The sequence below is a fragment of the Loxodonta africana genome, chromosome 5, assembly GCF_030014295.1.
Source record: "Loxodonta africana isolate mLoxAfr1 chromosome 5, mLoxAfr1.hap2, whole genome shotgun sequence".
NCBI classification, from domain to species: Eukaryota; Metazoa; Chordata; class Mammalia; order Proboscidea; family Elephantidae; genus Loxodonta; species Loxodonta africana.
Window position 1 is genome coordinate 78,970,040 of NC_087346.1, and position 8,746 is coordinate 78,978,785.

Consider the following 8,746-nt stretch of genomic DNA (forward strand, 5'->3'; position numbering starts at 1 on the left):
AGCACAAGGAATGTCTTTGTGAATTAGGCCTTTGCTAATGTATTTGACCACCACCCATCTGTTAGTTTGTAGTACTGTGTGGCTTGCATGTTGCTATGGTGCTGGAAACTATGCCAGTGGTGTTTCAAATAACCAGCAGGGTCACTCATAGTGGACACGTTTTATTGCCACTTCCAGATTAAGGCAGACTAAGAAGAAAGACCTAATGATCTACTTCTCAAAATTTACTAATGAAAATTAACTATAATCCTCATGGATTGTAATAGAATGTTGTCTAACTTGCTTGCTTTGGATATGTTATCAGGAGGGATCAATCACTAGAGAAAGACATCATGTTTGATGAAGTAGAGGGCCAATTAGGGTGTAGGAGACCCTTGATGAGATGGATTGGCACGGGAGCCGCAACAGTGGACTCAGACATGCTAGTGATTGTGAGGATGATGCAGGACTGGATGACGTTTTGTTCTGTTGTACATGAGCTCTCCATGAGTCCAAGTCAACTCAATGGCCACTGACGACAACAACAATGTATTTGAATGTTTAGGTGCTTTGGGGGCCTCTGAAAGATGGAAGCAGGCCTTGTGCCAAAGTAAGTTTCAGTTGCACACAGAGTGACTGGGGTATGAGGTCAGAACTAGGTTTGAGGCCAACAGAACAGAAGCATTGAAAACAGAGGCACTGTGATGTTTAAAATACACGTAACAATCTTAGTAACCAATAAACTTCCTCTACTAGATACTACTTCTCTGTGCCCATAAAATTAGTGGTAATGCTTGGTCCTCGCACCAGAATTCTACAACAAATGATTTGAAAAATGTTTCCCAAAGCAGACAGTCAGGCAAAAACCAGTAATCAATTCTACAGATTTCTATATGTGTTTCTCTAGCTTCCTCTGTGATTCCCATAAGATCCCACGTTTTATAAGAAAGGTTTATTTTCTCAGTTTGCGGAGAAGAGTATGGAGGAAATATAGAGTTTATTTATGGAAATTAAGCCCAGCTTTCAAAGACTTAGGCCTTGTTTTTGTTCATCACAGAAATAGGTGTTCTGTGATGGAAGTGCTTATTTAAACAAATATTTTCTCTAGGATTTATAGCAGTGGAGAAGCTTGAATAATTTTTTTTTTTTTTTCAGATGTCGTGTTCCCCTTTTCTGAGATATCACACTCTTGGAGTTCATGCCCTGCCTTGGATGTTGTAGTAATATGAAATTGCTAGTAGTTGTCAGCACACGTCACTTGAGGCCACACCTTTGCTCTTACTGTGCCCTCTGCCTGGGACATCCGTTGTACAAACGTTGCACTTTCTTTGCTGGCTCCTTAATCCGTCTTCAAAACTCAGGTCAAACATCATCTCCTCCAGGAAATCTGAGCTTCTGGTTAGGCATAATTGCCCCTTCTCTGTGTTCTTCTTGCACCCTGTGCAAACTTCTTAAACCTTATTTTGTTACAGTTGCATGTGTCTGTTCAGTTAATGTATTTGTTCCTTGAAAGCAAATTATTTAAAAAAAATGATAATTATATGGCCATCCTTATATTTTTCTTATTTAATGGAGTCCCTGGGTAGTGCAAACATTTAACACACTTGGTTGCTAACCCAAAGGTTGATGATTCAAGGCACCTGAAAAGAAAGTCCGGGTAATCTACTTCCAAAACATCAGCTGTTGAAAACCTTATGGAGCACAGTTCTACTCTGACACATACGGGGTCGCCAAGAGTCGGAACTGACTCAACGACAGTTGGTACGTTTTGGTATATGACCGTTGTTTTATTTTTCTTGTTTAAAATCATAGCATTTGCCATTTTCCAGACTTTAGGTTTAGTTAAATCATCCTCCGTGGAAATACGCAGCTTTGTGAAATGCATACTATCATTTTGTTTGTCACTGTTAAACAGAAATAATTTAGATGAAGATTCTCTCTGAATTTCAGAGTCCTAGAGCATGCTGTTGATGCTGAATAATGGACTGCAATACGTGTTTTTAAAAATTAACTCATTTCCTGCTTTTACTTTTTCTGTGTGTATGTTTTCCCTTTGCGCTTACGTTTCTTTCTTCCTTCTCTCCTTCCTTTATTGACCCAGTATTGTTCTCTGTTACACTGATTTTCTTGGCTCTCATTTTCAAAGGGCAGTTCACTGTTTATGATATTGGGTATAACTTTCTAGATTTGGGTTCCTAACACTACCCCAGAGGAGACAGTTTCTACTTAGGAGGCATGTCCGAAAGCCACATACCTGTCACCCAGTGAAGTGTGGTGTCTGGGCTATGACCACATGGTCTAACAGTAATCATAATAGTTGGCACTTACATGATGCTTGTTATGTGCCAGACCCTGGGCTAAGAGCTTTATATCCAACAGCTTTACATGCAGCAGTTCCGTGAGGTAGGAACTACTTTTGTGCCTTTTTACAGAAGAGGACACAGACTCAGAGAACTTAATAAATTGCCAGTATCATGCAAGTTTTAGTTGCAGAGCTGGGATAAGAACCAAGGTTCACCAGATTTCAGAACCTATGCTTTTAAGAAAATGTAAATACATTCACACACACACACACACACACACACACACACATATTTTAAAATAAAACAATTTATAGGAAGTTGCAAAGAAATGTACAGGGAGATCCTGTACAACCTTCACCCTGCTTCCCCTAATGTTGATACCTGGTTGCATAGTGGTTAAGAACTACAGCTGCTAACCAAAAGGTGGGTAGTTCAAATCTACCAGGTGCTCCTTGGAAACCCTTTGGGGCAGCTCTACTCAGTCCTGTAGGGTCGCTATGAGTTGGAATCAACTTGACAGCATTTTTTTTTTTTTAATAGTACAATATCAAATCCAGGAAATTGGCATTGGTACAATTCACAGAGCTTATTCCAATTTTAAAATTTTAAGGAGCCTTGGTTGCACAGCGGTTGAGCGCTTGGCTGCTAACCAAAAGATTGGCGGTTCGAACCCACCCAGCCACACTGGAGGAGAAGGACCTGGTGATCTGCTTTTCTAAATATTACAGCCTAGAAAATCCTGTGGAGCAGCTCTACTCTGTCACAAGGGGTCACTATGAGTCGAAATCGACTCGATGGCACACAATGATAGCAGCATTCTGATTTTACCCAGTTATGCATTCAGTCATTTGTGTGTGTGTGTATTCGTTGGGGGGAGGTGTATAGGCTTATGCAATTTTATCACGTGTAGCTTGTATAATTATGACACTTGAGATACATAATTTCTATCACCACCAGACTCCCTCACGGTGTGCCTTTATAACCACACTTAGGTCTTCTCCCCCATCCCTAACGCCTAATGTTCTCTGTTTCTATAATTTTGTTATTTCAAGAATGTTTGTTATTTCAAGAACATGACATCATACAATATGTAACCTTTGAGATTGGCTTTTTTCACTCAGCATAATTCCTTTGAGGTCCTCCAAGTCATGTGCATCAGTAGTTTGTTCCATTTTACTGCTGAGTAGTATTAAATGGTGCAGATTCACCCATTGAAGGGCATTTTAGTTGTTTCCAGTTTGGGGATTATGAATAAGCTACTATGAATATTTGTATGCCAGTTTTTGCAGTAACATGGATTTTAATTTTTCTGGAATAAATGCCAAAGAGTGCAATTGCCAGGTCATATGGCAAGTGCGTTCTTAGTTTTAGACGAACTGCCCAGCTGTTTCCAGAGTAGCTGTAACATTTTATATTCTCACCAGCAATTCATGGGTGATCATTTCTCTGCATTCCTGCTAGCATTTGGTGTCGTCACTGTTTGTAATTTAGTCATTCTGATAGGTTTGTAGTGGTATCTCATTTTGATTTTAATTTGCATTTCCCTAATGGTTAATGAGGTCCCTGGGTGGTGTAAATGGTTTGCACTCAACTACTAACCTAAAGGTTGCCAGTTTGAATCCACCCTGTGGTACTGAGGAAGAAAGGCCTGGTGACCTGCTTCCATAAAGGTTACAGTCAAGACAACTCTGTGGAGCAGTTCTACTCTAACACGTTGGGGTCTCCATGAATTGGAATTGACTCTACCACAGTGAGTTTGGCTTTTTTTGTTTTGTTTTGTTTGTTTGTTTGATGGCTAATGATGTTGAAAATCTTTTGATGGGCTTATTTACCATCTGTACATCCTCTTCAGTGAAATGTCTGTTCATGTTTTTTGGCCATTTTCTTATTGGATTGCTTATTTTATACTGTTAAGTTTTAAGAGTTCCTTATATATCCTATATTCAAGTCTTTTATGAATATGTGGTTTGCAATTTGCATTTTCATCTTCTTAAACAAGGTCTTTCTCAGAGCAGAAGTTTTAAATTTCGATTGGGTTCCATTTTTCCTTTTATGAATCATGCTTTTGGTGTCGAATCTAAGAACTCTTCAGCTAGCCCAAGGTTCTGAAGATTTTCTCCTAGTGGTTTATAGTTTCATGTTTTTACTGTAACTGTATAGTAAGCATTCACATCGAGTTGAGTGATTCCTTCCACCTCATCTTTTCCAAAATTATTTTAGCTATTCTACTTTTTTTGCTCTCATATATAAATTTTAGAATAAGCTTGTCTATGTCTAAAAAAAAATTCTTTCTGGAACTTTGATAAGAATTTTATTAACCCTATATAATACTTAAAAAAAATTTTTTTTTTATTAATACTTTGAAGAAAATTGACATCTTTACATTATTAAGTTTTTCAAACCATGAATATGGCATATTTTACCATTTATTTAGGTCTTCTTTGATTTCTTTCACCAGCATTTTGTAATTTTTAGTATAGGATTCTATAAATGTTTTGTAAACTACATACCCAAGTATTTTATTTCTTGAGAACAATCTTAAGTGGTTTGTGTTTTTAATTTTGGTTTCTATTTGTTTGTTGTTGGTATATAGAAATGAAAATTGATTTTTGCGTGGTTGATCTTAGTGTCCTGTGACCTTGCTGAACTCACTTATTAGTTCCAGGAGTTTATATTTTGTTTGTTGTTTGTTTTTTAAAAATTAGATTCTTTGGGACTTTCTTTGTAGACAATCATGCCATGTGCTGAAAGCGACAATTTTACCTCTTCCTTTCCAGTCTGTGTGCCTTTTACTTCTTTTTCCTGCCTTATTGTATTTTTTTAAATATTTTATGACTGAAACTTTTAGACATATGTAGAAGTAGACAAAATAGAATTACGAACCTGTATACCCTTTACTGAACTTCAACAATTATCAGATCATGGGCAATCTGTTTTCATCTCTAGCCCTACCAGCTCTCTGCTGTCCTGTATTGTCTTGAAGCAAAGACCAGAAATCATAATTGTTTTATCTGTAGGTATTTCAGAATGTATCTCTAAAAGTTAAGGACTGTTTTAAAAACTACAGTACTATCATTATACACGAATATACTAGCAACAATTTTTTAACATCATCGGATATCCAGTTTAAATTTCCAATTGTGTTCAAAATGTCACATTTTTATTATAGTTTATTTGAATCAGCATTCAAATAAGGCCCACACATTGCAGTTGGCTGATGTGTCTCTTAAGTTTCATTTAATCTTTAGTTTCCCATCCCCTGCCCACGTTTTGTGTGTGTATGTGATTCTTTGGAGAAACCAGTTCATTTGTCCAATAGAGTTTCTCATAATCTGGATTTTGTTTATTACACCCCTAGGATGTTAATACATACTTCTGCCTTCTATGTTTCCTGGAAATTGGCACTTAGCTCTAAACACTTGAGCAGATTCGAGTTTGATTGTCTTGACAAGACTACTTCATACATGGTGTTGCTTCCATCAGAAAACATTATCTGGTTGTCTAATTTTGTGATAGTTGTCTATTTTTGTGATAGGAGCCCTGGAGGCGCAGTGGTTAAGAGCTCAGCTACTAATCAGAAGGTCCACAGATTGAATCCACCAGCTGCTCCTTGGAAACGCTATGAGACAGTTCTACTCTGTTCTGTAGGGTCGCTACGAGTCAGACTCAACTCTATGGCAATGGATTATTTTTGTGATCTTAGCAGCTGTTGATCGATATTTAGGTCCATTAAATTATCATGGATTGCAGGATGGTAATATTTTCATTCTAATGTTACTTCTTCACTTATTAGTTGGAATACTTTTATAAAGCAAAACTTCTCATCTCCACTTGTGTACTTGATAATATAGCTTGTATAGGAACGGCAGTGTGAATGCTTGCTTAAAGCCCATTGCTGTCAAGTCGATTCTGACTCATAGTGACCCTACAGAACAGAGTAGAACTGCTCCGTAGGGTTTCCAATGAATGCCTGGTGGATTTGAACTGCTGACCTTTTGGTTAGCAGCTGTAGCTCTTCACTACTATGCCACCAGGGTTTCTGAATACTTGCTTATCTCCCTTTATTTACCAGCTTTCAAAGTAATGAGTTAGTTTCCTAGCATCCTCTAAGAGTGAGTAAAGATGTTATTTTTAGGATCATTATAAACTTAAGTAGACATATTCACTGTGTTTTAATTTCTTGCAGTCATTAATTTTATTGTGCTCAAACTGTCCTGTCTTTGGCCATTAAGAACCTCTTCACCTTGGATCAGGATTAGTCCTTTTGATGCAAGCTTACCATCCCTTGCTGTTTGTAAGACAAGCTGTTCCCGGAGAGCTTGTGCTTTAAGCCCTTGACTATACTGACTCTCCTGCTGGAAAACCACTGGTCTAAATAGCTCAGCATCCCTTATGCGTGCTGAACTGAGGTCATTGATCTTAGCATGGAACTTTAGTTAAATATGACTTTTGAATAAAAACATTTTTTATACTCTGAAGCCTTCATTTCAATAAATAACTCCTTATGACCATGACATATGCTGAAGAAGAATTTGGTTAGATCATTGGCTCTTAACCTTTTTAGGATATAGACCCCCCCTCCGAGAAGTTGAATTATGGACCTTTTGTGTCACCAGAAAAAGACATAAACACACACATAGACAAATGTTCACAGTTTCAAAATATCCCTTATCCCCACCCCTAAAATGTACATAAGGCTCAGCTTAAAAACTTTTGATTCAGAGCAAGATTTAAAGAAATATATTTACTTACATAAGTCTAGAAACTCTTTAATCCTTATTAATGCTTTTTAAAAAATCTTTTTCCTACTCTATTTATAGAAAAGCCCCCCAACCCATCTTATTAATCCTCTATTGAAGGGACCAAAAGCCCCTTGGATTCTCAACAACTGTTGGTTGCGTAGAGAAAAAAAAAAAACTCTGCTTTCAACATTATTACCATAATGAACTCACTTTACCTGGAACTGCCTTCTGGTGTACAAAAGTACTTTGGTCATTAACTTTCTGTTTTCTTTCCCTTTTCAGGTCGACACCAAGAACTTGGGTAATTTTAGGTCATGGCTCTGGAGTTAAAGGTCAGGCCTGGGATCACCCAAGCCCAGCTGGATCCAGGGACATAACTGGGAGTTCCTGTCAGTTCTGAGCCAGCTGTCAGCAGGCAGGCAATTTATTTCCAGAGCCAGTGCTCACCTAGATAATGTGAGGCAACAAGGAATAGGTCAGAGCAGGCAGTCTCTAAGGAGGAGGATACAGATACCAAAAAACAAAAACAAAAACCAGGTCTGATGGAAGTGTAGGGCAAATCTTGACTCTGAGGAAGATTCTTGCCTTAATCCTAAACCTTTTATATGCTTCCTGCTGAGGTAAAGCTCAGTCAGAGATGGCATGGAACCAGAGCCCAGAGTTTAGCCAGCCTGGAATCTAAGCGGAAGTGGTTACACTTGCCAAAGGAAAATATGTACAGTAGGTAGAAAAATAAGGGCTGATGCTGACACTTTGCATTAGGGTTGGCTGTGCTCTGCTCTAAACTGGCCAGAGTAGAAGAAAATCATTCAGATTTTACTCTGCCTATTAGATGCATGGAGCCCTGGTGGCGCAGTGGTTAAGAACTCAGGCTGCCAACCAAAAGGTCGGCAGTTTGAATCCACTGGCCGCGTTTTGGAAACCCTATGAGGCAGTTCTACTCTGTCCTGTAGGGTCACTATGAGTTGAAATCAACTCGATGCCAATGGGTATTAGATGCGTAATTTCTCTATAGGGATCTTTTTCCAATCAGAAGGATGTTTCAAACCACTACCATCTTTTAAGTTTTCCCTCTCTTTGCTGATGTACTTTGCATACAGTTGGTTTTTTTTTTTTTTTTAACCCTGCATCATTTTATAGCCTGTTTGGTAAGAGAGACTAATGAAATAACTTTGCTTTCAAAGGTAACATATCCTTTTCCTCCTTCTGAATTTGTCTAATACTTATGCCATAGTTTCTCTGCACTGCCAAACCAATTATTTGACCAAGAGGAGAGTGGGTAGGGAAGGATGGAGGGGAGACCTGGGCTAGCTGTCTATGATTTTATGTAGTGCCATGTTAGGAAGGTTGCATCAGTTTATAAAATAGGAATCATATTTTCCAGAAGCTAGTAAAACTAAGAAATAACCTTTACAAAAACCCTAAAGTCTACCATTTATCCATGGGGAAACTAAAGTTTGTAGAAGTTAATTAATCAGACCAATATCACAAAACTAGTAAGTGAACGAAACAGGATTTGATCTCATGTGTTTCAGACTCCTATATTTAGGTGGAGAATTTGCTTCTCAGCTCTGGCTTCTCTTTCAGTACAATCTACACAACCCCTCCTCCCCCATCCCATGAGGTAATCTGGCTGAGGGACACTGGCTGACATTAACTTAACCCATAGGAGACTGATTCATGAACCACCAGAATTCCATTTCACAAAGGAAGATATGCCTT

General features: G+C 38.2%; 1 long non-coding RNA gene across 2 annotated transcripts in view; it reads left to right on the forward strand.

Annotated features, from left to right (window-relative positions):
* The window catches only part of LOC111751727 (uncharacterized), a 44,830-nt gene extending 38,070 nt beyond the window's left edge, over positions 1–6,760 (forward strand). The window contains exons 4-5 of one of the 2 annotated variants that reach the window (XR_010322070.1): positions 1,135–1,340; positions 1,602–6,760. This is a non-coding gene — a long non-coding RNA (uncharacterized LOC111751727). Of the gene's footprint in view, positions 1–1,134 lie in introns of both variants that reach the window. The other variant, XR_010322069.1, reaches the window with a different exon arrangement.
* The last annotated feature ends 1,986 nt before the right edge of the window (positions 6,761–8,746 follow it).